Below are 27,626 nucleotides of genomic sequence, written 5' to 3'. Positions count from 1 at the left end.
TAAGATGCTATCTGACAGTAAATGAAGGAAAAAATGCCACAAAGTTGAGGATTCTGCTCGTGATTCTGCTCTCGTGGTGTATGTTCAGCTTTAAGACCTAAATGAGAAACATAGTAATTCACCCATCCAGTAACATTACGCATTTCCACAGCATTCGAAAGCAAGGTGTACCTGTCATGGCAGCTCTGTAAATTACATTTGCAGATATTAATCATTTCTATGGTCATGAAAACTTTTGGTAATGGTTGAAGTGAAGTAAGCACTTGACTCCTACAGCATGTGTTCTAGTTGTCATTTTTAATCAGTGTAGAAATTTAAACCCAAACACTCCACATATTATACCGTTGCATATTATTGTTGCATGATTATGCATCAACACTTCTAAAAGGAGTGGATGCACATGCTTTAACATGCTGTATTAGCAGCATTTAGACTGATTCTTACAGTTTAAGGCCATTAATATACCACCACATGGCTGCACGGTGCTGTATAGTGGAAGAGCATTTTTCCTGAGGCATATGATGATAATGATACTTTAAAAACACCGTTGATACACACAAATTATACACACAAGCTCACATTAATCTGAAAGTTACTTGGGTAAAACATCCACATAGCTTCTTTTCTCACAGGGCACAGGCAACAAAAAGAAGATGACGAAGAAGAAGACTCCAGAGTTGCAACCTCAGCTGGTGGGCAGGACATCACTCATCCTCCTCTTCTCTCTGTTCTCTGACTCATGGGTCAAAGCCCAGAGGTCAGAGTCCAGCTCTGCCTTCCTTGTGCCTTTAAATCTCTCCTTCACTTCCTGTCTGCCTCCATCTATTTCACTCTGTCGTTTTGTGTTGTGTCAACTGTCCTAAATTAGAGCCTGCGAGCTCGATGCAGCCAGGCCATCACAGCGGAGCTGCTAGTTTAGGTCTCTGTGTCACAGATACTCAGAGTATTTACAGTAGCTTACACTAAGGAGGACAATTTAACGGGTTATGATGGCAGACAACCAACATTTCTGCCATTAAAGTGAGTGCAAATCCTTCTATCATCACAAATTCTGCATAATTTCTATCATCAGTCACCTTTTGACTTAAATAGGGTGAGTTTTAAATGATACTAAGCATATTCATGAACATATTAGGGGATATTAAGCAGTCCTATCTAGAGAGACTTTAATGCTGCAGCAAATCTCTGTTTAACCTTTAATAGCCTTGATCTATTTTCTCAGTTTTCTAGCATAAAGTGGTAAGTGGGTGCTTCTTAAGTGTGGTTCTAATTTAAACCATAAAGCAGTGACTGTAAAGTACTTCCTGAAGTATGACTGATGGAGTGTGATGTTTGAATTTGGAAACCAGTGCTTAAAAAGGAAGCGATTGTGGTATAAACAGTATAAACATAATCAGTATTCCTGGCTACCATTACACCATGAAGACAAAAGAATACTCCAAGCATCAGACAAGACGCTATGGTTGGCAGACACCAAACCCTGCACGTCACCACACACACACACACACACACACCATCCCCCCTGTGAAGCAGTGGTGGCAGCATCATGCGTGGGGATGCTTCTCAGCAGCCAACCCTTGAAGGCTAGTAAAGGTAGAGGGTAAAATGAAAGCGGCAAAATATACAAGAGGATCTGACTGCAGACCTCTATGGTGGGGCATTTTGGGCTCATCTGTTGCGGGCTTCTACAATGGGGCGACCTCGGCCATGGGGCTGGAAGTGATGTACATTGCCTAAACCAGAACCAGAATGGCGTACTGACTGATGTATATATTCCAATCCCTGTCAGAGGTACCAGTAAGTGGCTATTTTTGACAATAGCAGAATTTTATGAATAGAAATGGAAAATTAACTGAGGGGGATACATTTTAATTTAACACAACAAACTTTGAAAAACCCAAAGAAGGTTAAGATCAGGCACCTGAACCCCAAAGGTTAGTGTTAGGCCTTTCAGACTGGCAGGGCTCCATGCCGGTTCCAGTTCCTGAACCTTAATTTGAACCAGTCGGCGCGTTCAAACTGGGAAAAAATTGGTTCTGAACCTGAAAAGTTGGTTCTCAGCTGGAACCAAAAATAGTTGGTTCTCTCTTGGGAACGATGACATCATCAGTGGGCGTATCACATTCTAGGTTGTGAAGACAAGCTGAAAAACTGAGATAAAGTGGTCTGCTGGGGAGACAAAATGTTTGGTTGTGATCTGGGCATTGACAGAATTCCAGGTGAAGCTGGAGAGTAGAACAAGGAAGAGCAACTTATATGGCGAAGGCCATTAAACTGATTCTTACGCTGTGCAAGGACAGTAGTCTGTAAAATGGCCTGACTGAGCTATGACCATATCTAGTCTTTGCTGTGCATGTAAGCGTGGTGCATAATATCTTCCAAAGATTAGAAGGACCCCTTTTGAGAAAACAACAAAAGATCCTCACCGAAGCTTTAAAACAACTTATTTTTGAGCAGCCGGCGACACCTCCATGCTGCTAGTGTACGTTTGAACTGTTCCTTCCTCAAGAATAGTTTTCTTAATGCTCTTTCCTTGTCTATTCAGTGTTTAGTTCAATGACTTTGACTTTGAACTATAATTTGCACTCAGTGAAATTACCCTGAGCGGGAGCAGTCACCAGAAAGCCTCAGCAGCATGAAGGTTATTCTGTGTGATTAGAAAGGACTTTAAATCTATTGCATCTCCTGATATAAGCAGAGCCAACAAATCTCAGGCACAAAGCTTGATATGAAGCTTGCTGACACAAACCCAACAGTCCTTCTGGCTCTCAGTTTGCAAAGGCCCGCAGCAGCGTGCTAAGTTGGTCACTCCACAGCCTTCAGTCACAGTGAGAGACAGTGAGGCATGACAGCCTGACTGGACAGATGAGGGAGCGGGGCAGGAAGAGAGTTACAGGGAGGGGTGGAAACACAGTCATCTGCAGTCACATCAGATCACAATGACGGAGATATTTCCAAGAAAATAGGCTGAGTCGGACCGCTTTGAGCTAGACTGGACTGGAGTAGAGGCTCTCTCATTTGTAGTTTTGTGAGTAGAGTCATCACTATTTTTGCATAATCACTTTAAAATTTAAAAGCAGGTCTTTTGTTTCCCTTAGAGGCTTAAAGTTTCATTCATAGACATCCAGGAAAAACAGAACACACTGAACTGCAGAGGTGTTAAATCAATTTTTCCCAGTAGCCATGATCACAGGACAGAAGCTTTGAGTTCCCAGGAACATGTGAAGCCTCTGCAACGGCTAATGCTGCTAAATGCTACAATTTATTTACCATGGAGCTGCTTTAACTAATACTTAGTGAAGAGTTTTCCAAAAATGCTGCTAAAAAGAGTCATGAGATCGACACAAAATATTACAGCTGAAGCTCAGAGTGAATTAAGAAATATACTCAATTTCCAAAAAAGTTGGTGCGCTGTGCAATTTGTAAATAGAAACAGAATGCAATGATTTTTGAATTGTGTTAACCCATATTTTATTCACAACAGGCCATAAACAACACAACAGATGTTTAAACTGAGACAGTTTACCATTTGAAAAATGTTAGCACACTTTGAATTGGATGGCAGCAACACATCTCAAAAAAGTAGGGCTGGTCCATGATTACCTTTGAGTAGCATCCCCTCGTCTTTTAACAGCAGTCTGTAAACATATCGGAAGTGAGGAGACCAGTTGCTGGAGTTTTGGGAGAGGAATGTTGTCCCATTCTTGTCTGACGCAGCTGCTCAGGTCATTTTTGCTTTATGATGCGCCAAATGTTTTCTATTGGTGAAAGCACCAGGCCTCTTCTACTGTGAAGCCATGCTGTTGTGATGGATGCAGTATGTGGTTTAGCATTGTCTTGCCAAAATAGTCAAAGCCTTCCCTTAAAAAAAGGTTGTCTGGATGGGAAAATGGTGCTCTAAATCCTCTATTCTCTACAGCATTGATAGAGCCTTTCCAGATGTATAAGCTGCCCACGCCATAGGCACTAATGCAACCCCATAATCATCAGGCAGTCCATGGTTTCCACAAAGAATTCAAAATTTTCATTCATGTGACCACAGAACAGTTTTCCATTCTGCCTCAGTCCATTTTAAATGAGCTTTTCCCCTTAGGGGATGGTGATGTTGCTGGATCCCGTTCAAATATGGCTTCTTCTTTGCATGATACAAGTTTAACTTGCATTTGTGGATGGCACGCCAACTGTGCTGGTAGGCAATGATTGCTGGAATTGTTCTTGAGCCCATGCAGGGATTTATAGTACAAATTCATGCCAGATGTCAATGCAGTGGATCCTGAAGGCCCAAATATTATGAGCATCCACAATTGACCTTCAGCCTAGTTAGCCCAGTTCCTTACTCACAAGAGATTTTTCCAGATTATCTGAATCTTATGGCGATATTATGTACTGTAGGTGGTGGGATATTGAAAGTCTTTTTTTCTAAAATTGATCCACAATTTTTAGACTCATGTTTTTACTTCTGAGAGACACTGCCTTACTAAAATGCTACTTTAACACCTTTTCATGTTGCCAATCAACCCAATTAGTCAAAAAATGCTCCTCCAGCAGTTCTTCATGAGTACCACCCATTTTCCAGTCTTTGCTGCCCCGTCCATACTTTTTTGAGATGTGTTGCTGCCAACAAATTCAGAATGACCTTATATTTTTCATGAAATGATTAAGTGTCTCAATTTTAACATCTGATATTTTGTTTATGTTTGATTGTGAATAAAATATGGGTTCATGAGATTTGATAACAGTGAACACAGTGACCCAGTGTTTTTGGAACTGGGGTTAATGATTAATTTATTCCATCACTGGTCTAACCACACTGCCTGCTGCAGCTTTAAACTGTCATGTTGCTGATTCACAGGAATGGATTGGAGGTTGAACAAAAAAAGCCATTTTCAGCGTTGGTGGAGAGGAATGCTAAAAGTAAATCAGTGCCAGCAGGTAGCAGACAGATTTACGGTCCACCAGGACATGTTAACATTTCATCCCTCAGTGTAAACACGTCTAGAAGACGCTGGCCATGGGTTAAACTCCCGCTTTCAGTCCTTGTCTCCGTATCTGTCAGTTTGATGACTTTATTGGCCCACCACTTCGTCTCTCCTTTCCTTTATCTCTCTTTTTCTCTCCCACCTTGACAAAGCCAAATCAAGCGACAGGTCTGCTGTGAACAAAGCCTATTGTAAGGTGAGAAAACAGCCCTACTTCTTTGGGGCGAAGCCTGGACTGGACAGGCTGATCCAAAAGGAAAAGAATGGAGTAGCATTGCCCTCTTAATCCGCACTGATCGATGGGCTGCTATTCATTCATTTTCATACCTTTTTACAGAGTTAAGTATTATTTACTGAAGCATATTTGGGCTCCAGATAATAGGTGGATAAAGTTACATTTTCCTTTTTTCTTGAGCGTTATTATGAGGCTTGTGAGAAAATGCATTGACTTTTAAGCTTAAGTGAAGCTTTGCAGGGTGTTATTTAAAGGGGCCTTTCAGTTTAACACCAGTACTTCGCAGGAGAAAATGTAGAGGTTTAAAGCTTGCTGTCAAAAAGGACAACACAACAAAAAGTTGATTTCTCATTTCTCAACTTTATCTAGTTCATAAAACAGGTGTATAGGTTGGGAATGAATCCAATTAAAATTCCAGGCAATGCTCTTAAAGGGGACATATTTTACCCTTTGAAGACAAGTTTATATTGTTCTCAGAGGTCTCCAAAACATGCCTGTGAAGTTTGTTGATGAAAAAACACTCCAGTATTGGATTTTTGCATTTCTAAAAAGCCCTCTGTTTCAGCCCTTATCAGAACAAGCTGTTTCTGTGTCTGTGGCCTTAAGTGTTAATGAGCTCTCTGACTCCGCCCCTGACCACACCCCTCTCAGGAAATGGCTGTGGCTCTCCTGATGTTACAGACACTTTTATCCAAACTTTTATCCCATTTAAGTTTTTTTTTTTAAATTTCACTAATGAATTGGCTAAATTTTGGAACCAATAAGTTGCCATTTTTCCCCCTCTAATTTAGACCATGTTTGCCTGCCATTTTTGATTAGAAATTTCTGAAATTGATTTTACAAGAGTTTTGTTTTTGTTTGATTTGAGAACAAGAATTGATCTGATTAGATGTCTTCTGGTATAATATCAAAGTTTTACATTCAAACCTATTTATAAATGTATATAATTTAGCAACAATTAACAATCACGGATGCTAAGCCATAAGGAATAACCTGATTAGTCCTTTACTGGTGATAGTGATAGTGATTTTTATACACAACCTCATGATTGAACTGCTGACTTCATCGGAAGCTGCCCGCTTCATTGGAAGTTATTGTAAGAGCAGCTTTCACTACACTAACACCACTTCTTTGTAGAGAAAAGACAGAACTAGCAGCCTCTTTGTCTCTGTCAGCCCCCCCAAACCGGATCACACACAGCCAGTCACGTCATCAGAACAAACTATCTCAGCCTTTTTCTTCCACGTGCTCACACACAAACAGACACCCAAACACGCACATACACCCACGCACAGGAGGGGCTTCCCTTTTTTGGGGGGGGGGGGTCAGTTTTTCTAGCACCATCCGCAGAATCCCACAGTGCCTGCTTTTCTCTGAGGCTTTGTGAAGTGCTGATGGTCAGCATGCGCTAGTCCACCCATCCTGCCTCCCCCTACAATCCTCACCTCCACAACCACCCCATGGGGGCTATTGTCCTTCATGTTGTTTACCAATGGGAGAACGCTGAAGTGGCAGTGGGGTTGGAGGGCACAAGGTGACACCTCTGCTAGTAAAAGATATGGATACAGTTCAAATGGGTACAGTTTTGGAGTACATTAGAATATTTAGTCATAATTAAAGAGGAAATACACTATTACATTACAGGGAACATTTCCAACCATCCAAAAAACAACCCAGACCACTGTAAAAAAAAAATATACAACTTGCATATGGGTGGTTGGTATGTGGTGTCAGCATTTGCACTTGTGTTTATGACGGCACGTCTCTGCATTTTATACTGCTACATAGGATGCACTTGTCAACTTGTCAATGAGAAAAGAGGAATCCAGAGTAAATCTTATACATCAAGTTTCACTGGATTTACAAGAAAAGGACAGCGTCATCTGAATAAAGTGATATAATTTCTTGGAATATTCTGAAAATTTGGGATTCATTGTGAATTTGGTGTTGATAAATGTTACCTAATAACAAATATTCAACCTAAAGTCAAAGGCATATCTAATGGTTTCTACAGTCTGTGACTCGGGTCAGAACTCGAACAGAAATATGTGACCCATCAGGACAAACATAGTGAAACAACATTGCTCTTGTACAGCACAGTTACTCCAGATATGATTTTACGCTAATGTTGAATTGGTTTTTAATATACGTGTGTTAAAATAGCTCACACTTATAAAAGTCCACAGTCTGCGGTAGCTACTTACCAGACATCATGTGAAGTTGTTTTTGGAATAAACAAAAATTCCTTTGTTCTGCAGCTACTGCTTTATTGATTTCTAAGAACACAGTACCTGATTTTAACACTTTAAAAACTTCCAGTTTGGATCATTACAGGCAAGCTGTATAAATACTTTGAAAGATAAGGTTTAAAATCTAATACATGAGAAAATTGATTATCTTTTCCCAATAACCCTTCCTATTATTTTAGCTTTATTGGGGCCTGAGCACTGACCAGTGATACACAAGACCCTATTGTATCTGTGTCATTTTTCTGTCAGAAGAGATACTAATTTGGAGGCTTTAACATGCTCAAAAACTCACCAAACTTTACAGAAAACTGTCCCCTAGTGAAAACTTTTGTACAGTGCATCCGGAAAGTATTCACAGCACTTTACTTTTTCCAAATTTTATGTTAGACCCTCATTACAAAATGGAATAGATTCATTTTTTTCCTCAACTTTCTATGCACAAAACCCAATAATGAATGTGAAAAAAGCCTGTTTGAAAATTATGCAAAATTTATCAAAAATAAAAAACTAAGACATGACATGTACATAAGCATTCCCAGCCTTTGCCACGAAGCTCAAAATTGAGCTCAGGTGCATCCTGTTTCCACTGATCATCCTTGAGACGTTCCCACAGCTTAATTGAAGCCCACCTGTGGTAAATTCAGTTGATTGGACATGATTTAGAAAGGCACACACCTGTCTATATAAGGTCCCACGGGTGACAGTGCATGTCAGAGCACAAACCAAGCATGAAGTCAAGGGAATTGTCTGTAGACCTCTGAGATAGGATTGGCTCAAGGCACAAATCTGGGGAAGGGTACAGAAAAAATTGTAAAAGTCCATCAAGCAGCTAACATGAGATAGGGGACTGGGTAAGAGCTGCGTGTATGAAAATTGGTACAAATATTTATCATGATTAGAAAAAAAACAAACAAACAGGAAGTGCACTACAAACAGCTAAAGAGGTTGAACTTGATCTTCTTTTTTGTACATTTTTTGCAGTGAAAATGCACCAATAATGCCATATAACATTTTATTTCTTATGTCAAGCATCACCAAACTTCACAGGGACGATCACACATTGATCCTGAATACATTCATATATCAAAATCATTACTTTGTGACAGCGCCCCCGTCTGGCAGTTAAACATTTCCAACTTTTTTAATCTTTATTTTTTAAATTTTCCTTTAAATATTCAGCCCCTGCACACCATTCAGCCAAGGCTTATGATTTTTGGCCAACATATGGGTCATCATAAGACCTACAAAAAAGCCTCTTGGAGCCATGCCTAAATCCCAACAGGAAGTTCACCAGCCTCATCTCAATTTCAAAATCAGGCATTTTTTAACCATGACAAATGACTTTAACCTCTCTTAACTTCAGTATACAATATTCTGTGATCTTCTGCTCTTTCTTGCAAGACAATGATATCACACCGAACACATTCATGTGCAAACATCTCATCATAGCGTCCCCTACTGGCAACAGGAAGTGACACAAATGGGTCACATCTTCATTCCTCTTGGTGTGCTTAACCTGTTGAGCTCTGATTCTGAAATAAAGGCCTCAATAATTGGCAACAACACAGGTATGTTTCATGAAGGATTTCTCAGTGGCAATGCGGAGCATTTCAATTTCTCGCCAGTTTGACAGGAAGTATATGCAGCTCCCACACCAAACATCTGATTGCCTTCAAATTTCATATGTACTATTAAGGTCTGTCCATTTACGGTTAATTTCACTGTTTTGATGTAGAACCCCTACTGGCAACAGGAAGTGACGCAGTTGAGCCTTTTGTTTGTCACACTGTTTCACAGGAAGTCATCTGATTGGCATCAAATCTCACATGATTAGAGTCTGCCATGTGTTTACATTATTTTCTAATGTGTCACCTACTGCAAGAAAGCAGAAGCATGTCTATCATATAGCATTCTTTTTTCTCTCATTTTGCATTTTACATGTTGTTTATTACAGTCCTAGGAGGCTTGGCATGCTTTCTGTGCTCTGCTGGCATAGTTTGTTTACAACCAGTTATTCCCACACTCTTGAGGTTGCAAGACACCCTAACATGCACTGAGGTGCGAGGGACCTTCTGTGCTACTTGCATCCCTGGTTTCCATTTTCCAAAGCGCCTTACTCTCAAATGTTTGTATGCACTTTAGACGACTTTGACATTAGGCTGACTTGTTATGTAAGGTGATGCACAAAAGGGGCAATCTGTATCTTGTGTCTGCCTTTTTTGTAATAAGTATTAAATTAGATCATGCTCTGTCTTAAGATGTCTGCATTTGGCAAACCATGAAGGAATTCTTTGTCTCTTGAGCTCTTCAGATGCTCTGACATCATTTCATTGACATTTAAAACTGGAAAGGATGAGTGATGAAGTGAAGAAGTGAAATAATACAACAGAGGGAGTGGTGAAAGTGAGGATCTGCTGACCCCTCCTCATGTAAACATTTAATCCCGCTGCAGTGAGTTCCCATGCATCTCTTAAAACCTGGTATGAAAAGACGGAACAATGACAGAAAGTATCTCATTGTTAATTCCTCTTCCCACTTTTCTTTTTCCTCTAAATGGAATGTGAGCAGCCCTGCTTTTCCATGAGCTGGATCTAAACTGTTTTGCTCCGGGCCAAAGTCAGGTGATCCTGCCCCAGAAGTGAACACCTCAGAAACGTCACACTTACTACAGGATAAAGGACTTTCTCTCTCTGCAGAATGATGTCAAATATAAGTCTTTTTTCCTATTTATTTTCACGCCCAGCCACAAAAAGATAATGATTGTGCATAAAATAGGCCACAAACATTCAATACCAATCAAAATAACCTTTAAAATGAGGTTTATTTAATCCCAAGGTGCACGATTTAACTGGAATGGCTTTGAAAATGATGACTGCCCAACAACAACGCGCTGGACTGCTCCTCATTAAAAGCTATATCTGGTAGCTGCCATTTAAATTCTCTTCATCTGACATCCAATTATAGCAGTGTGATATTTGGGAATGGCACACATTTTGCCAGGCGTACGGACCTGTTTGTTGGCGCCCGGCGGCCTGGTTGAGCGTTGGACGTGTGCCCGTTTGACATGAGTGTGGGCACATGTGCCAACATATACACATACATGTGTGTAAGCGGGCACACGCCTCGCCTGTCGGAGGTCATCTCATCAAAAAGCCGTGGGCTCAGCGAGGGCAGAGGGCCATGCTGTTAATGTGTGTTAATGCCTGTTCTGAATAAAAATGGAGAATGTGTTGGTGCAGGAATGGATGTTAGCTGAAGTCTTGTGGTTTCTGATATATCATGTACTGGTGTTTCAATGGGTAAACAGGAAAATTGTTCCTGTAGAATCCAAATGAGGTGGAAGGCAATTTATCATAATGTAATCCCTGAACGCATCAGCAGTCAGCTAACAAAGATGAAGCTTTATGAAATATTACTAAACAGATATCTGCATGCCAGTGAAGGTAGCAATCAGCACACCAACATCATGTTATCTTTTTTAACAGTTAACGCTACAGTGCATCAAACGTAAGACATAGTAGGATATCCTCTGCTAACTACTAGAGATTTAGCCACTGTTCCACATAGCTAGCCAGTAGGTTTGAGATTATGTGGTTGTATTTGTGGATGATAAGTCATAAACAAGTGGGTTAAAAAGATTAATAAAGGGGAGAATGAGAGTTAAAAGGTTTGGGTTTTTTTAAGTGAGGAATAAGAGAAAGAATACGCGTAAACAAGCAGGAAATAAGGGAGGAATATCAGGAGGATGTGGTAAACAAGTGGGAAATAAAAGGGGAAGAAGTGGAAAATAAAGATTAGAGAATGAATGAAAAGAGGTATAAGGAGGGAATAAGAGGTAAAAAGTGGGAAATAAGAAGAGGAATAAGGGGGTAAGGAAAGAGAAATAAGAGGTGGGGTAAGGGGAAATAAGATGGGAGTAAGGAAGTAAGGAAAGGGACATTAGGGGGAATAAGACGGGGAATAAGGGGAAAAGTGGGGGAACAACAGGATAAGGAAAGGGAAATAAGAGGGGTAAAACTGGGAAACAAGAGAGGGACAAGGGGGCAAGGAAAGGGAAATAAGAGGGGGAATAATAGGAAATACGAGGGGGAAAAGGGGGTTAGCAAAGGGAAATAAGAGGGGCAATAAGGGGAAATAACAGGGAAAATAAGGGGGTAAGGAATGGGAAATAAGAGGGGGAATAAGGAGGTAAGGAGAGGGAAAAAGAGGGTAAATGTGGGTAAGGAATGGGAAATAAAAGAGGGAATAATGGGAAACAAGAGGGGGAATAAGGGGGTAAGGAAAGGGAAATGAGAGGGGGAATAAGGGCTCTTTAGGAGGAGTGATAATAGGAAAATAAGTGGTTGAAATGTGAGGAAATAAAGAAGTGGGGATTAAGAGAGGAATAAGAGTGAATAAGGGGCATAAATGGTAAAGAAGCGAGTTTTCAGAGGGTTTATAAGTGGGGAATATGAGTGGAAACAACAGGGGAAAGAAAAAGGGAAAAAGAGGGGAAATAAGTGGGGAAAAAGTGGTAAAGAGGTAGGGAATATGGGAGAGATAAGAGCAAGAATAAGGGGGTAGAGGGGTAAAAAAAAAGCCCATTTTGTTTAATTATCTATTGAACATTGTGGCCTATCCCTAAAATAAAACATAGACACCATGATGAACTGAACAGAGACCAACAGCTGACTGACTGAACCATCAAAAACCTGCAGACATGTACTCCAACACTAAACATCATGATCTTTAAAACTGTGTTTGAAAGGCACGCACGTAGTCTGATAAAAATCAATAGTCAGTGGCTTTCTGACACGGTGCACCAATGTGACACTGACCACATAAATCCAGCTTGTAAACCAGCCGGCTCTGATTGGTATTCGAGGCTGCTATTGCTAGGTAAAAGGTATTGATGAGCAGATAGATGCACGTGGCCTTGGTACGTGACTGTGACTTACTGTGGGTGTCCATGGGGGTTTGTATGAGGGTGTTTGTGTCCTTCGGGCAATGACAGTTATTTCTTTATGGTGGTTCCTACAAATTATTTCAATTTTACTGAGACTGTTATAGTGGTAGGTTCATTTTAACTTCCTAAAAATGTTACATAGGAAGCTCTGTTTATGGATGAGGACGCTTTAAAGCTAAAAATGAGACATTTTCCTCTCTAGTGCCAAAATCTGACATATTTGGCTGAAATATGACAGCATAGAAAACCTGCATGATGGAGCAGGGAAAGGGGCGGGAGGTGAGAGTGGGGGAGGGGACTGACTGACTGTATATGGCAGTGCAACAAGCTGCCATGCCCCTTTTTTTTTTCCTCCGCCCATCTGTTCATCAGGATTACTCATTTAGAGAGTGATAGAGGAGGTGAGAGGAAGCAGAGTCTGGGAGAGGAGGAGATCCATCATTAAAACCCACATTACCTCAAATCCAATCACTTTTCCACAACATCTTTTCAGTCAAATAAACTGCTGGGATAATGACTCAGTGTTAAAATTATGGATCAGAGTTATATGGTAAAGTGCTCTCCTGGGGCTGTTCAGGTACACTGAGAGTAATGGGAGATTGGAAACATTGTGATGCTGCGTTATGTAATACTTTAATGCAATGCCTGCTCTACTTATTAAGATGTATCTCCCTAATAGCAAATATGGTTTATGGAGGTTTTAGCACAGCGGGTACTCTTCTTCAATTCTACTGGAAAAGAAATTGCAAATTTGGGGCCTTTACATACCTAGAAAATTGAGCCACAGTGGAAATGTATGCATTCTAGTGCTTTCATACAGGACTGGGTAAGAGCTACATGCATGAGAAGCAGAGCACATATGTATCAGGTCAAGATGACAAAAAAAGTCTCTTGGGACCATCTTCTAAAATGTACAGGAAATGCACTGTAAACAATTTTGGGTCCATTTTAGGTGTTTTTGGCCGGCGGACATGTTGCACATTTTTTCATACTCCTCTGAGGAATTTCATCTGATTGACTTCAGGTTTTTTTGGCTCATTCTAGACAACTTGGAGATGATACTTTAAAAAAAGCTTGAGTTTTCGCCATAGGGCGAGGCCGGGACCAGGGGCCAAATTTAGAAAACTTTTTTCTGCCTTTTCTGTAGTCTTCCTGGAACAATAACCACACAGATTACTACAGTGCTTACATTAATCATCACCAAACTTAACAACTTAACAACTTAACATTGATCCTAATTACATTCATGCATCAATATCATTACTTTTCACAGCACCCCCTTCTGACAATTAAGAATTTCCTCTTTTGAATTTTGATCATACCGCAAAACCAAATTTAATCATTCAGCCCCTGCAGACCAATCAACCTAGGCAATTGATTTTGGGTCTGCATATGGATCAGCATGAAACCTACAAAAAGCCTCTTGAACCCATACCCAAATCCCAACAGGAAGTCCACCAGCTTTAGCTCAATTTCAAAATAAGGTGTTTTTTTATGGTGCCAAATGGCTTTAATCAGTTGTTACTTTTCTATACATTATTCTAAGCTCTTCAACATTCTCTTGCAACACAAAAGTGTCTCACTTAACAAGCCAACACACAAAGATCACATCATAGCGCCCCCTACTGACAACAGGAAATGGCATAATTGGGCCATTTGTGCACCCCTTTTACTGACTCAAATTTTGAAATTAAGGCGTCAATATTTACCCACAACACTGAAAGGTTTTCTTGAAAGGTGCCTGACTGACAATGGTGAACCATTCTGATATCTCGCCAATTCCACAGGAAGTTGGTGTAACTCTCGTATCCAACATCTGACTGGCTTTAATTCTACATGTATGATCAGGGCCAGTCCCCTTGTTATTTTCATGGATTTTCTGTATCACAACCTACTGTGAGGAACTCCAACATTAAACATCCAATCTGAATTTAACACAATTATCAGTCTTTACATAAAAACATTTAACATCTTGTTTTGTCATACTGCCACCAACTGTTGACAGCCAGTACTGCCTCATATACAAAGTGCAGTATGCTCATTATTTGTGATTTGGATTAACCAGATTCAATGTAGGTCATAGGCAGATCCAGTCCATCTGGAATCAGATGGACCATTCAGCATCATTTGAGGACAGACATGGGCATGGTATAGTTTTTCTGCAAGCTGGTAAACAATGGCTGTCGCCAGTGAAGTGATTAGCTCAGATGTAGCTATAGTGGCAGTTTTACCAGAACAGGACATTTCTTTAATAAAAGAAGAGCAAAGAATCAAACTGGGAGCTTTTCCAGGCAGTAAAAATAGCTTTGCTCTTCTTCAAACTGGCTTGCTCCACTCATAGCAGACAACTATGCCTGTCTAGCTAACATTATGTCTTTGGGTCTGACTGGTCTAAAATGACCAACAGAACGTTCAGCCAATTACGCTCTAAACATTTTTTCAAAGGTTCTGCCCTGCTCAAACACAGAATATGAGTAGTTGTCAGGATGGATGTTAAATAGATCCCATGCAAGGAATATTTAAAAGTCTATCTCATATGCAGCTCAGCTGTATAGTTTCAGTATAACATAAATCATGTCAACCACATAGCAATAAAAAAAAAAAACCTCACAATTTTCATCTGACCGACCTTGAAAAATGATTTAGGGATTGCACAAATTGCAGAGGGTGAAGGCAACGCTGCAAAGACTAAAATCAGCCACAGCCAACTGTAAAACATGCCTTAATACTTGGCATTTTCTCTCACCCACTCCAGTCCAAAATGCAAAATATTCTGCTGTCTGTTGCAGTCATACTATATGGTGCACATCCTAGCACAAATGCACATGGCGCAATAATACCCTTGAAGTGAGAGTACACACTGTAGAAGAGCCCTGATAACTGAGACAACAAGGCCAGACATGCCATCAGCAACATTTGTGATGAAAAGATTGAGGAGGAGGAGGAGGGAGACGGGTGTTGGATGAAGCATTGAGATGTAGCGTGTCGAAACAAAGGAAAATCAGCCGCAATCAGCTGCAGGAGTGCAAATTGAAAATACTGATAATTATTGTCTTTGAATTTGATCGGTGACTTATCAGGGCTTACAAGATCCAAATTAATAACTCAGATGGAAATTGGGCGTATTGATTTGATGACTTACCTGTAAAGATTTAACCCTAGCCAGTGCTGTCTTCAGGAAAATGTTCAAACCTGCAAGAAGAGAGGAAACCATTAATTTGGTTGTTTTCCAGCCAAAATTTAGTGAAAGAGACATTCACACTGGATGGAAACATGTTCTAAATCTTTGCTAACTTCTGCACAATCAAAAACTTGCAACCTATTTTACCAAATAAGATTAGGAAGTAAAAAGGCACATATTTCTAGTTCTTATTGGTTAAAAGAGCAACATTCCAAGAAATTCCAGGTTGATGAAATAAAACACTTAAACGATGCGTGCCCCTTTAATCAATGCAGCTAGTAAATATAATTGAGACAAAGCAAACAGACTTGAATTCATCCATCAATAAATGCTGCTGTCACACGCTGCACGACATGCATACATGAACACATCCTCCTCTGTCTCCGGGGAGTTCCCAGTAAATGACTGCGTCCCGCTGAACACAAGGCCTTCAATCAATAACCTAAAATGTCCCCGCTTGTATTTTATTACTTTTACCTCCAGCAGGAGACACGTGCAAATGAATGCCCCCCGACAAAACACATCCACGCATGGGGAGTCCCCCCACCTCCTGCAAATAAGCATCCCTACGTGACCGCGAATGCATTATCATAATCTCCAGCGAGACCCTCCATTCATCTCACATTAGCAAAACAAATGTGACAGACAAAGGAGCGTGGGTTCATTTAGACGGAGACGTTAAAAGTGTTGGTAGCCCAGAGGAAGAAGGCAGTGGATTAATGCATGTATACATTAATAAGCCGAGGTCGAGCCGTTTGAACTCGCCGGATGATGTGAAAAGATGAGGTAGGGGTCTTTGAAGTGACCACAGTGACAGGAGCGAGAAGCTGCTGTCACACATGGGGAGGACTGGAGGAGTGCCAGCAACCAGATCCAACCCCAAGCTGTGACTGGTTACCATGGAAACCAAGGATGAGGAGAGAGGTGAGAATATTCCTTCATGTCTCATTTCAGCATATAAAAATCTCTGCGAGTTCAGCTGTAAGAGAATCATTTACACAAGAAACAGCCCTGAGAGGGTGATGTTGTTCTCACTTTCTGTTATTGTTTGACTGTGTTAATGCTGGCATACATTTTTTTTCAATAGAATTTTAAAATGTTAATATCAGAACCTGTAACGGGTCAATTATAAGCTCTATACACACTTTGTACACACTCGAGATTTTTATGACCAAAATTGCCCCATTGAAACCCTTTAAAGCTGCATTTTCCCCCCAACTACTGCAGTCAAAAACATGGATTTTATATTTGGCTTTCATTTGGGAGTCAACATAGCCATGTTTGGCATGAGGGGGATTGCATGTTTTTTTCTAGTTTCCTGTGCACTCCTTTAACAAATAATTAAAATATTGAAATAATTAAACATCCATATGTACACATTTATAATGCATAAAAATCAAAGTTGTTGCTCATTATTAACACATTCAGGGCTGTGATAAACATTTTTAAGGAGCTCCAGTGATAAAAAAAATATATAATTTCTGTGTTAATTTCATTATAAAAATCAGGTTTTGCCCTTAAACTGGCATTGAAATGGTTATATTCCTAAAAAACAAACAATATTTTGTATTAATGATCAGGTCTGATCACTGATGCAAAAACTTTTTTCCAGAAGTTTTACTTTTAATTCTATTTCTGTATGGTGTCAATTTTTGGTCACGAATGCCCTGAGTGTAAAAATTTATTAAAATGTAAATTATAACAATAATAATGCATCATAATAAAAGCTATTTGTCATTCTTAACATTTTAAGGTTGTTATTATCCCCTTCAATGAAATCTAATTTGCATGTAATGCTGTATATGATAAATATTCATATTTGTGTTTTTTAATTTACAAAAATCAGAGGGTTTAGGCATCTAAGCTGGCATTGAAATGGCCAAATTACTTAAAGTTGATCAAAATTTTATATCAATGATCAGGTATGATCTTGATTGTGAATTGATTGCAAAATCCTTAATAAAAAATAATGCATGGTATTTCTATTACTATTTTTGTGTGGTGCCTATTTCTGGTCATGAACACACTGAATGGAACAATTTACAAAAATCCTAACATTTAAACTTTTAATGCTTAAAAATAAAGTTTTTTCTTCTCTATTTACATATTCAGACTGTGTCTTTTGTAAATTACAAAACTCAGAGTTCTGCACTTAAACAGCAACTACAGAAGTCCAATTCCAGGAAACACTAATGATCAGGTTTAACCTTATCTGAAAGAAAAATGCATAAAAGGGAAAATGTCACGTTGGTTACTGTATGCCATCCATTTTTGGTCACAAACACTTTCAGTGTAACAGTTTATTATAATCGTACAATCTAAAAATAAAAAATACTGATAAAACTCAAAGTTGTTGCTAATTATTTACATATCAAAGGCTGTGATAATCCCCTTCAAAGAAGTTCTTTTTTACTTTAAAAAATCAGGGGATGACACACTTAAACTGGCACTGAAAGGGTTCATTTCCCCCCAAAATATCAGTATTTGATATTTATAATCAGGTCTGATTTTCATTTAAAATTTAATACAAAAAAGAAGTTGGAAAACATACTGTTATTTATATATCCTGCTTTTTCTGAACACCAGTAGGTACTAATTTCTTACTCTACATGAGGGTTAAATGCACTTGGCAGCAAATTCACATTGATTTACATACACTGAAATGAATTAATTTGACTTTGATGATATAAATATCTCTGAACTGCACTGAAACATGCTGAATTAGACAAGCCATACATATATTAGGAGAAAAATAGATAAAAACAGAAGAGGCAGATGTTAATAAATAGTGACAGAGATGCTCAAAGACATCAGAAAAAGCCCAGGCAGGAGAGCCAGAGCGAGGCTGATGGGAAAAAGAGCGTTGAGACAGAGAGAAAGCATGAAAAAATGAAAAAGCGAGTGGGAATCAGAAACATGCATTATTAACAGCGAATCTAAAAGCGCTTCATCATCAGAGGACAAGAGAGGGGGGTGGAGGGACGGAGAGACAGAGGAAAGAAAGGCTAGGTGTTGGCAGGAGAAAAGAAGCTAGCAGAGCCGACCCCAAGCTGGCACATCAGACAGCTGAATGCTTTACAACAAATCAGTGCTGTGTTTGAAAGATATGGAGCTATAGATTAGCATTGCTGGAAAACGTGCTAAGCAGTGTTATTTTTCACTGCTGTCAAGATAAAAGTTGCTCCTATAGCAGAGACAGAGCATGCCTCAAATCAAATATTGTTTTGCATTTACAGAAAGTGATGACTGTCCGTTTTCTTTTTCTACTTCTTTAAAACAGCAGACCCCTAACAGACGTAAAGTGATTATAATAAACACTTAACTGCTGTCTTCACTCACTATCACATTCTTGTAACTTCTATGCTGTTAACATTTTTCCCCCAGTAAAACCTATTTTGCCTTAAATGCCTTCTCACGTAATGAAATTGTGCTACTGTTGCTAATAGCACTTTAGCTAGCAAGCGGATGCTAACGTTAGCTAGCGTGCTAGCTAGCGGATGCTAACGTTAGCTATCTCGCTAGCATGCTAACAGAACAGTATCCGCTCTGACACCAGTATGCCATTCATTGATGATTGGTAGTTTTTGAGTGTTTCAGGAGGATAACATGAATATGTTTGTAAAACTTGCTCTGAAAAGGCCCCAAAGGGAGACAACAACTCCCTTAGTTTTAACACAAGCTTGACACACTAACACATCAGTGTCGCTCTGTAGCCAAGGTCAAGCTCGACAGCGTCTGTTTTGTCCAGGCTTTTTCAGTCCTAGTAATACACCTACAGACTGCCGGTGATTTTCCAGGCTTTTGGGACACCCATAGCACAACCAAGGGCTCGTGGCAACTCCTCTACTCATCTAGACAGTACCAGGCTGAGCTTAAATGCCACATCTTAAAGGTGTGGACTAAGATATTTTTGAACAATTTTCCCATGCCCTTGGTGATACAAGGACGTCCAGAGCATGACCAGGCTTTTGATTCTCTTTATTCCAATGAAAACACAAAAACAGAACAAAACCATGTCTTTATCATCTTCGACTTTTCTTGTACTAAAATATGGTTGGAGGCGGTTTCCAAGCATTACTTTGACATCTGACTGTGTCTAATTGATGGTAAAATGATGGTCAAAGGTCAATAGAACGGATACTTGTAGTAACATTAGATATTGAATCATGATATCCATTAATGCATTTTCAAAGCCACTTCTCCCATCTGAGGTTGTGGGGGCTGCGGCCTGTCCCAGCTGTCATCGGGTGAGAGGTGAGGCGGACCCTGGACTGTTTGCCGGTCAATCAAAGAGCTGACATATGGAGACAAACAAGCAGGAAAGCTCACACCTACAGACCATTTACAGTCAACAGTCAGCCTAATGAGCACGTCTTTGGTTTGTGGGAAGAAGCCAGAGAACCCAAAGAAAACTCTTACAGCATGCAGACTCTACACTGAAAAGCCCTGTCTGACAAGGAAAGCAAATGCATCAAAAACTCCTTGTACAAATCTATTTAGCTGGCAGAAGAAGATGGGAATAAAGCCACACTCCTGCTCCACATTACTGTCAAGAAAATGTTTTGAATCAGCTTGAGCCATCATCTGAAATCATGAAGCAGAAATACAATCTGCAGAGAACTAAAATATAGCTTCCTGCATGCTTCCTAAATCTAAATCCCAGTGCAACCCCGCTCTGATTTATTGTCTTCTGTTTCAATTAGCTGACTGCCTTTATGGATCCACTGGGAACCAACATGGCGCCCGTGCCTGCATGTTTAGGTGTTTTCTGTACAGGCGGGGGATTTTCAGCCTGTGAAAGAATAACTGACCCCAGGCATGAATAGAAATGTGGGTGCACGTGTGTGCCGTCACCCCCCACGAGACATGAAGGCTGCAGCCACAGTCAGCAGCTGCCCCCCCCCCCCCCAGAGACAAACACATAAACACACCATGACTGCCTGGCCCTGAACGCCTCTCCAGCTTTCATCTGACTCCTCACAGAAAACTCAAAATTAAAATGACCCCTATGGCAGCTCCTCATTCCAGGGTTAATGACTCACATCATCATGAGGCCTCAGGCAGAGATTACAGTAAATGTGAGCTAAAATGACCATTAATGCTAGAATTTTAACTCTGATGTGGTAGGCATTTGATGAAAAAAACAGACAATGTGCTTCAGGTTGACTCACAATCCAGACCTTATTGTTTCCTAGACGCAGATATATGATATTATTTGGTACATGAAGATGCCTGTACCAAATCCTCTGTTTGTCCTTGTCATTGATAAATGACAGAAAAAGCAATATTCTTACTATGGTTGGAAATATTTTTCCAAGGCTTCAAAACTTTCCAATATTTTTTAAAATCTCGTCACTTTACTGTCCATTAGTGTTGAATTATACCAAAATTATAAAACCAACTTTGGATCTTCTTCAGTTATATTTGCAATGCAACGGAGAAACATCCGTCTGATTTGCACTGCAGAGCATTTCCAATGTCTTTCATACAGTTTTGAAAGTCTGCAAATTTTAAAGCAAGAAATGATCAAAAAATACCTAATCACTGGCACCAGGCCAAAATCTCCTATCTCCAAAATAACATTTTTTCTAGAAATGAAAAAAGCTGTATTTTTCTAACAATTTAACACTTAATGGTCACAGTCAGCATCCTTTTTTTTAAACACTTTTTATCACTCAAAAATTTGTTAGAACTCACTGACAGATGTAACGGGAGCCCAGTTGCACTGATTTATATTTAAAAGAGGAAAAATAATGAAAAATGGAGATACGAGGTTTTAGCCTTATGCCAGCATAATGCGACTCCACAGAATGTAAAGAGAAGTCAATACTGCTTGATTTTTATTCGACTGTTATTGAAGTTCAAACACCTGGTATCATTATAAAAGCCACAACTTTAAAACTCCATATGGACAGAAGTATTTGGCCACAATACCATTACACCAACAGGACTGTAATGACATTGCATTCAAATGCATGTACCTTAGTATGAAGTTGGCCTTCTTTCTGCTGCTATAACAACCTCTGCTCTTCCCTGAAGGCTTTCCTCAAGATTCTGGTGTTTCTGTGGGAATTTCTGCCCATTCATGCAGTAGAGTACTTAAGATGTCAGGCACTACTGTTGAACAGGAAGGCCTGCTTTGCAATTCCCGACACATCAAACCATGTCTTTATAGTTCTTGCTTTGTGCACTGGGGCACAGTCATGATGGAGTAGCAACAGGCCTTCCCCAAACTGTCGCCACAAAGTTGGAAGCATAGCATTATCCAGAATGTTTTGGTATGGTCTTCACTTGAGATAAGGGGCCTAGTCTAAACCCTGAAAAACAGCCCTATGCCGTTATCCCTCCTCCACCAAACTTCACAGTTAGCACAATGCAGTCAGGCAGGTAACGTTCTTTTAATAATAAATTAAAACAATAAACACAAATATCCTCCTATATACACAAGATCGACGGGGCATTGGTTAGCACATACCAATAAAGAAGCATGGACCAATGAAACCAATAGCCCATACATACCCATATTGCACAAGATAGGATCTAAATTAAAAAGCAGTTATGTCAAGTCCCAATGAGGAAAAATAAATCCAATAAAAAAATAAAGATAAAATAAAAGGTAAAGGTCATGTGACGCTTGGCATTGGACTTAGTGATGTGAGGCTTGCATGCAGCTGCTCGGCCATGGAAAGCCATTTCATGAAGCTCCTGCTGCACAGCTAGAGGAAGTTCTGAGCTCTTCAGCTATGGTCAGTGTTGCCCCCGCACTGTGATTTCACGTGGTCTTCTGCTTTGTGGCTGAGTTGCTGTTGTTCCTAAACGCTTCTAATTTCTAATAACAAAATGTATTATTGCAAAGATGACATCCATCATAGTGCCACAAGTAAAGTCACTGAGCCCTTCAGAACAACCCATTTAGTATCACAAATGTTTGCAAATGAAGACTGCATGGTTAGGTGCTTGATTTTATACACCTGTGGCAACAGGTCTGATTGAAACACCTGAATTCAAAAATGAAGAGGTGTGGCCACATACTTTTGTCCATATGGTGTATGATGAGTTAAAATTGTAGCAGAGTAAAATAATGATAATGCCTGTTAAAATACCAACTTTTAACAGGGATGCATAGTATTAGCAGCATATCGGTCAGGGTTTTTTATTTTTCATACATTTGCAAAAATTTCTAACATTCTTTTTTCACTTTGCCATGATGGGGGGCTGAGTGTAGATTAATGAGAATAAAAATCATAGTTTTTGACTGTCACATCAGGATGCAATGTAAGGTTTTTTTTAAGTGAAGTGGGTCTGAATACTTCCTGAATGCGCAATACCTCAGTGTTCAAAGGTGTAAACGTGGTTTGATACATCACCTGTAAAGCTCCTATGTGATGATTTTGGCTACAGTGCTGATCTTCAACCTCCTATTGCATTCCTTAAACAGTCAAACATTTTATGAATTTTTCCATTGGTAAAGTGAACAATGGCGGCTTTCACAGCAAGTGGCACCGACCCCTCGGCAGCTTCTAAAATAACTATCTTAAAATAACCAATTTTGTTTCTAGTTTGTTTTGCATTTTGTGGTCCACATAAATGTTTCAGAGTAAATCTAAGTCTATTTCATTCCAAACTAAAACTCCTCAGCTTTAACAGTCAACCTGTAGTCTTGTAATAAAACAGAACAAGAAGAAAACAGTGTAACACATTCTGCATCGCTTCAAGCCCAGTGTTCAGACTGGAGTTATTTTTCCCGAGACACGTTTGATTTCCAGGCAGTGGTTGCCCTGGAGCTGGACGGTGCAAACAGCAGAGAAGACAAAGCAACACTTGTGCAAAAATGTTTCCTCACACAAATCCACCATCAACAAGACAGAGACTGAGGACATTTGCTACTGCAGCAATGCAGAATCCATGATTATTGTGCTGTCTCTGCTGTCAGCTGGAGAAGAAGGAGCACCTGGGCAGTGACGACTGTCTGTCTGCAGCCTGGAGGCTCCTACTGTAGAATCAGACATACCATCTGTGTGTGATTCTAGTGAAGGCCTGAGGGTTATTTATCGCTCTGCCTGTATCCATGAACATCTGCTAACATGTACCTATTGTCACAGAAAATGACAAACGACCTAATTAAGATTGTCCCCATGTTGGGATAAGTATACCTAGCAATTTTCCAAAATGCAGTTGTAGTAGCAGTTCCCTATGGGAAAAAGCCAAAAGACATTTAAAAAGTTGTTTCTAGGCAGGAACTTTCCTCAGGGACTGCAGGAGGTTCTGATCTATTGACAAGTCATGACCAGGGTCGACATGAGGTCTCATGAACTGTGTTTTATCCTCAAAAGGCTCCCGCTAAGGGTGTACTGTCTGAAATTAAAGGGACTTTGGGGAGGGACTTTGATTGGTTCAGAATTTAGGAGGCACTTAGGTGTCAGAGGACTCATTTGCCAAATCTTCACTGGTCTTAAATATTCACCCCACAGATGTTTGACCCTTTTATTGATTTTTTAAATCAATCATGGTCTATATAATTTGGCTTTTTCAGCCAAAAAAAAATCTTTTCCATGTCAAAGTAAAAACAGATATCTACAAAGTAATGTCAATTAAATAAAAATATGTAATCAAAAATAAACAACTGCTAAATATATACACCCCCTTAAAAGTGACTGACCTAATTCAACAGAGTTAGACAAGAATTATGAGAATGTTTCTCAAGTGATTGTAGAGTTAAAGCACCTGTTTGTGGAAGGTCCAGTCACTAGTTGATCAGTATTCATGGCTACCATTACACCCAAAAAACAAAAGCACACCCCAAGCAACTCAGAGAAAAGGTTTTGAAAAGTATAAGTCTGGAAATGGATACAAAAACAATTCCAAGGCACTGAACATCCCGGAGTTTGGTAAAATCCATCATCAAGAAATAGAAGGAATATGGCACATGTAAATCTGCCTGGATCAGGCCGTCCTCACAAACTGAGTGACTGTGCAAAGACGGAGACTAAAGAGAGGCTACCAAGACACCTATGACTACTCTGAAGGAGTTTCAAGGAGTGTTAATTTTGTCGACTAAAACTATGACTAAAAATGTTTGTCATCAGCCTTTTTGCCATGACAAAAACTAGACTAACAAAAATAGATCTGTGATGACTGAAACTGACAAAAAGTCAGTTTAGTTTTTGTTAAGATGACTGAAACTAGACTAAAATGTAATGTCATTTTTATCAGACATTCCAAATCTGTGATATTTCTCTACTGTGGGTAAATCTGTCAAAAACAATGCAGCTGTAGCTATTCAGCCTCTCAGTTGAAAGCAGGGACCCAGGTTTAGCAGGGTGCAGAGAACACACTACCATGACTTGGTACCAAATTTAGGCAAGAAAATAAGTGCTTGAACTAAAAGCAAAGACTAAAATGTGAGGACTTTTTGTGGACTAAAACTAGACTGAAACAAAAAAAGGTAGAAATGACTAAAATGTGACTAAAATTAAAATGCATTTCATTTAAAGACTAAAACTTAGACTAAAATTAAAGATAGCTGTCAGAATTAACTCTGGTTACAAGCTCCAGCAGATGAGATGGGAGACACTCTGCATACAACAACTGTTGTCCAGGTTCTTCACCAGTCAAAGCTTTATGGGAGAGTGGCAAAGAAAAAAAGCCACTATTGAAGAAAACTCATTAACTCTCCACTAGAGTTTGGCAAGAAGCATGTTTGAGACTCCATGGCCAAGTGGAACAAAGTTCTTTGATCTAATGAGACCAAAATGGTGCTTTTTGGCCATCAGACAAAATGCCAAAGACTGCACATCACCACAAACACAACATCTAGGAAGCACATAGGTGGCAGCATCATGCTGTGGGGATGCTTCTCAGCAGCCGGCCCTGGAAGGCTTGTAAAGTAAGAGTATGAATGAATGCAGTAAAATGCAGAAAAATCTTGGAGGACAATCTTATTCAGTCTGCAAGAGAACTACGGCTTGGTAGATGATTTATTTTCCAGCTAGACTTTGACTTGAAGCGTACAGTAAAAGCTACGCAGACATGGTTTAAAGAGAACGAGGTGAATGTTCTGGAGTGGCCGAGTCAAAGCCCAGACCTCAATCCAAGAGAGAATCTGTGTCAGGACTTTTTCTGTCCAGTAAGCTTAATTATACTGACCATGATTTATTTATAAAACCAATACAAGGGTAAACATCCAAGGTGGTAAATACTTTTACAGGCACTGTTGCATGATTTTTCCATGCTGTGGTATAGCTGATGGAAAAATCCCACACGTCTGTGTCAGAATGACCTTTAAAGCTCTTCAAGTCTCAGCTGAAGAGTTCAAACCCATACATTCCTATGTGCTGTGTGCTGGACACCGACACTGAGCGGGGTGGCCGGTTACCATGGCTATTTGAAGGTTTTTTTCATCTCAACAGACGGTGTGCATCCTTCAGATGACAGCCAACACACACAGTCTATTCCTGCACAGAGCCAACAGTCAGAGGGAGCTGGGTTTAATCACAGAGATTTACAGCCTCCTGGAAGTTTTTTTTCTCCCCTCCCTCCAGAGGTTAAAGGGACAATTCTCCCATCGCCACTGTTCCCACTCGACTCCACACAATGAAGTCCTCAAGAATGTCACACATGCACACAGAGAGGTGAAGAGACAGGGGATAAATCAAGATTAAAGAACAGTAGGAAGTAGCATTCTTCTGCAGCTGAAAAGAGAGGTATTGTGAAAGTGTCCAGGTATGAGATCTCTCTAGGGAAGGGATCCAATCATCAGACTCATTTTACAGAGGGGGGGGGGGGGGGGGGGTGTATGTGAGTGAGAGTGAAGCAGAGAGAAGGGAGGAAACACGAGACACGAGGAGTGGGAGGTCTGGAGCAACAGAAGAAACAGACTGTGGGTTAAAAAATGATTTGATGGGCAGTTTCACTGACATCAAAGTAGAAGAAATGCCTCGCCATATGACGCCCAGCTCGATTAAATCACACAGCGAGGGAAAAGCCTGCCAGTGAGTTTGATTTCTATGTTAATGCAGGTTTTTGAAAGCTATACTGCAGGGATTCAAAATCCTCATTGAATACACAGAGGCACTTAGTTATAAGAAAGACTGGTTTGACATGATCGCTCTTATTGTACAGAAGCCCCACACAATGAAGCTTTGTGTTTGAGTTTACTATACAGGAGATAAAATCAAACATATTAATCTTACATAACAGTAGCTCACAGGCCTATAGGGACACTTGAATAGAAGCACTATCCTTAACCTACCATGGAGAGTTCTGACATGGTAATATAACCGTCTCAATTTGATTCTGAAGCCTCAGTAAGACCAGCTAAGAGCTCTACAAAGTTACGTTTAAGGCTGTGGCTGCCTCCAAGAACTTAAATTGTGCTGAAGAGATTTACAGTATAAAGACAAAAGCCTTTATTATGAAGGTCTTAGGCATAATTTGAGGCTGTCTATCTGTGCTCTATTCAAGAATATTGAAGAGATTTTCTTCAAACTTTGCAACCAAGTCCACTCTAACTCAAGGAGGAACCGTTTTGATTTTTGAGGTGAAACTTCGAGGCAAAGCAGGGCACTGTGGCTGTTCTGGGATCCCCCTTGCCTCCATAAGTCTACATGGAAGGCATCAAGCAGGAACAGCCCAAGTGTCCTTACAAGGAAATCCTGAGACCCAGAACAGAAGGGGGATTAATGACATCAGAATGACACTGGTTAAGAATAAAGGAGGAGCTGGGGTGGAGGAAGGTTGAAAAAGTGGCTTAAATATGGCAGCATGTGTGCTGTTAGCCAAATAGCGTGCTCAGAGCAAATCAGCTGGCTGTCAGCTGATGAGGCCTGCGTGAGATTTGACCACAAAACAGATCAGAGTTGAGGTGCAAGCGGCCAAAGATTTAAGGCACACCCGCACATTTGACCCCGGGTTCGAGAAGACAAAAATGTGACATATAAAGTCCAAATTCTGAGTTGAAAAGGTCAAAGCATGAAATGAAAAGTCAAAATGATAAGTCTGAGTCATAAGCTTGAGATGCAACATTGAAAATATGAAA

At 40.0% G+C, this 27,626-nt stretch overlaps 1 protein-coding gene across 1 annotated transcript in view; it reads right to left on the bottom strand.

Annotated features, from left to right (window-relative positions):
• The window catches only part of nrcama (neuronal cell adhesion molecule a), a 108,373-nt gene that overhangs the window by 46,980 nt on the left and 33,767 nt on the right, over nt 1–27,626 (bottom strand). Inside the window, exon 2 of the mRNA XM_041780701.1 lies at nt 15,551–15,600. The gene's annotated coding sequence lies outside the window, so the exon portion shown is untranslated. The remainder of the gene's footprint in view (nt 1–15,550; nt 15,601–27,626) is intronic.

This window comes from Cheilinus undulatus, linkage group 23 (genome assembly GCF_018320785.1).
Source record: "Cheilinus undulatus linkage group 23, ASM1832078v1, whole genome shotgun sequence".
Lineage (NCBI taxonomy): Eukaryota > Metazoa > Chordata > Actinopteri > Labriformes > Labridae > Cheilinus > Cheilinus undulatus.
This window is presented reverse-complemented; position numbering and strand designations above follow the sequence as displayed.